Source organism: Eptesicus fuscus, chromosome 13, assembly GCF_027574615.1.
Source record: "Eptesicus fuscus isolate TK198812 chromosome 13, DD_ASM_mEF_20220401, whole genome shotgun sequence".
NCBI lineage: Eukaryota > Metazoa > Chordata > Mammalia > Chiroptera > Vespertilionidae > Eptesicus > Eptesicus fuscus.
This window is the reverse complement of record NC_072485.1, coordinates 6,577,446-6,580,568: the sequence shown is the minus strand read 5'-3', so window position 1 is coordinate 6,580,568 and position 3,123 is coordinate 6,577,446.

The following is a 3,123-nucleotide window of genomic DNA, read 5'->3' as shown; positions in this document are numbered from 1 at the left end:
TTATTGATGAGCAGCTGTAGCTGTCATTTGCTTTTTCAGAACAGAGCAGAGGATGCCTTTTTGTTGACATGGAAAGTAATTTTCCAGATGAACTTTTAAAAGCAATGACTTTTGAACATCAGTGTATATTAGAGTCATCAGGGGTGCATGGTAAAGTGTCCCACCCCATTCTCAGGGGTTCTGATTCAGTAGGTCTGGGGTGGGAGCCAGGAATCTGCATTTTTAAACAAGCATCCAATGGCAATTCAGATAGCCACTGGACCACACTCCCCAAAGACTGTCTTAGATTTTGTTCCAGTTTCCATTTGCTCACCCTTTGAAATAGTCTCTTTCTGCTACAGTCTGTTGCTTTTTCTTTTTAAAAAATCTTTATTGCTGAAAGTATTACATAGGTCCTCCCCCCCACCCCCACCCCATTAACCTCTTCTAGCTGTTCCTGTCCCCCCAGGCCCTCACCACCCATACTCTGTGTTCACGGGTTATGCATATAAGTTCATTAGTTGATCTCTTTCCACCCACCCTCCCCTGCCTTCCCTCTGAGCTGCTACCATTTTTTAATCACTTTCTTTATTGAAGGATTTATTAGCATCTCCGTGTTTACTACCTGTTTCATTGTCACATCATCACTGTAGCCAGAGAGGGAACCAGAGGTGATTACCTCCATTTTATTGGGGGTAGGGGGTGGGAGGTGAAATTGAGACGTAGAGAGCGGTAGGTCACAATGAGTCAGGCACAGTGGTGGGAACTGAAGTCCAGAATTGACGACTCTCAAACCAGGCAATTTTCTGGGGCCTATTTTCTCAGCTTGTGATTTCATATTTAATCATAGTTACTCCTTAGGTGTCCAATTAATTGTGCTTGGGTAAGCAAAGCATATTTGAGTTTTAAACAAAATAGTTTAGTGCCAGTGTGCTAATTTTTGCTCAGCATATGGGAGCTTGCCAAAGCTTGATGATGACATGTGTGGAACTGACTTAATGTGCTTCTTCCTGCCCTTGCTTTCTTTATCATTTCTGAAGACGTTTTACACAAAATATAAGGAACACATTTCTCTTCCCCAAACCAATTAGAACCCTCTCTGATCCGCTCACTAGTAAAGCACTAAATCAAAAAAAGCTTCTTAGTCCTGTTTCTCAAACTTGAATAGTATTTGGATCCATTTCTAAAGACAAAAAAAAAAAAAAATTAAAAAAAATCTTGCAAGCTCTGTCAACTTAAATTATTTTTATTACAATGTTACTTACATATACAAATAAAAAGTAGAAATACTGTATAATGTTTTTATTTATAGTTCTTATTCAACTAAAAGATAAAAATAGATTTACAAGTGAAGTACAAATAAACCACAAAACTAACACTATATTGATAGTATAGTCATTTAACATGACAAATGAAGTATTTTGCTGAGACTAAATCATCCCTTGTATTGTGACTAAGGTATTGCCTCAGAAAGTTCAACTTCGTTTGCATTCAAAGTGCCACCAAGCGACCTCTATTTTCTCATCTTTCTGTTAGCACTACTGGGACAGTGCAGTCCCATGATGTCATTTGGCTTCCACTTTGCTCATGAAAATACTACTTTCCTTTTAAATCTACCACTGTTATTTTCTTCTTATCCCAGAACAATAAAAGCAGCACTGAAACACACATAGTAAATGCAAGTATCGAAATCGTGTGGCAACACCAGGTTATACAGCGGTCGTTCAAGTAATGCAGAATATGCTATGCGCATCCAAAAAAAATGTCAAAATGAAAACCCTAGAGAATACATCCGCAGACTTAATTTTAGAAATCCTGTTCAAGTCCATTGGTTCCCAGACTTCCACTACTATCAAACTTCCTATCTACTGTGTTTACTTCCAGGACCCTCACATTTGAAAAAAAAAAAAAGTATCCTAAATTGCATTTATTAATAATTTTACATTTTTATTAATCAGACACATAGAATTCCCACTTTAGAGCTTGTGATCACCATATGTAGTTATCACCCCAAGTTGCTGATAGTCCAAAACAAACAGAAAAGACGGGACATTCTAGTGACTCCGTGCTGTCCTCACAAGGGCAAATAAACCTTTCCAAGAAGTTTTGTAAGAAAGAATCCCATGCCCTCACCTCCGCCCACTACTGCCTTTGACTCCTGGAGTTCAGGGAAGCTAGTTGAGCCTTTCTTGTACGAGCAGAGTAGCCACTCCATCCAGTTTGGAAGAGTCAAGCTTGCCCTACTTTTGCTTGATTGTTGTACTTCCAAGCATGTTAAAGACCTAAAAAATGGGAGGAAGAAAATACAACAGAAGGCACCATTCCAGTTCCAAACTGAAAAGAAACACAAAAACAAGAGAGCAGCATGTTTTTAACAGCTTGCATGCAGAAAGCGGAAAAAATACTGCCTGGGAGTTGGGACAGCACTGTTCTTTTTCTCTCACCGCCCTCGTTATTTGTCTTACGGAGCGGGAGCCAGACACACAATTCTGGAAGGAAGAGGTGGAGGGGGGTCTGTGGAAGCCTTGAGACTAGTGGGGAACTGAGGGTAGGAGACCCAGTGGCGCAGGGCCAGGATGGAGTCAGGGGAGGCGCTACATCTTTTCCCTCCTGGCCTTGGGCATCCTCTTTGGTCCTAAGAGGTCACACAGCGCAGGTCACCCAGGTAGTTCGCGACCGCTTCAGACCACCACGAGCAGGATGAATCACCCCTGCCCCTGTTTTCTTCGGCCAGAGAAAGGATGCGGGAGCTTCTTGCGCTTTCCCAGCCTATCTTTGTTCAGGAGTTCAAACCTACAGTTCCCGCTTGGGGGGCCAGGCGGAGACCGCCACCAACCCAGCAGAGCCTCAGCTCCTCCACCCCCGCGGAGCCAGAGCGCAGGACACAGCCCAACCTGCTGGGGCGCGGGGCGGGGCCTGGGCGCGGGGCGGGGCCTGGGCGCGGGGCGGGGCCTGGGCGCGGGGCGGGGCCTGGGCGCGGGGCGGGGCCTGGGCGCGGGGCGGGGCCTGGGCGCGGGGCGGGGCCTGGGCGCGGGGCGGGGCCTGGGCGCGGGGCGGGGCCTGGGCGCGGGGCGGGGCCTGGGCGCGGGGCGGGGCCTGGGCGCGGGGCGGGGCCTGGGCGCGGGGCGGGCGGTGGTGAGCAGG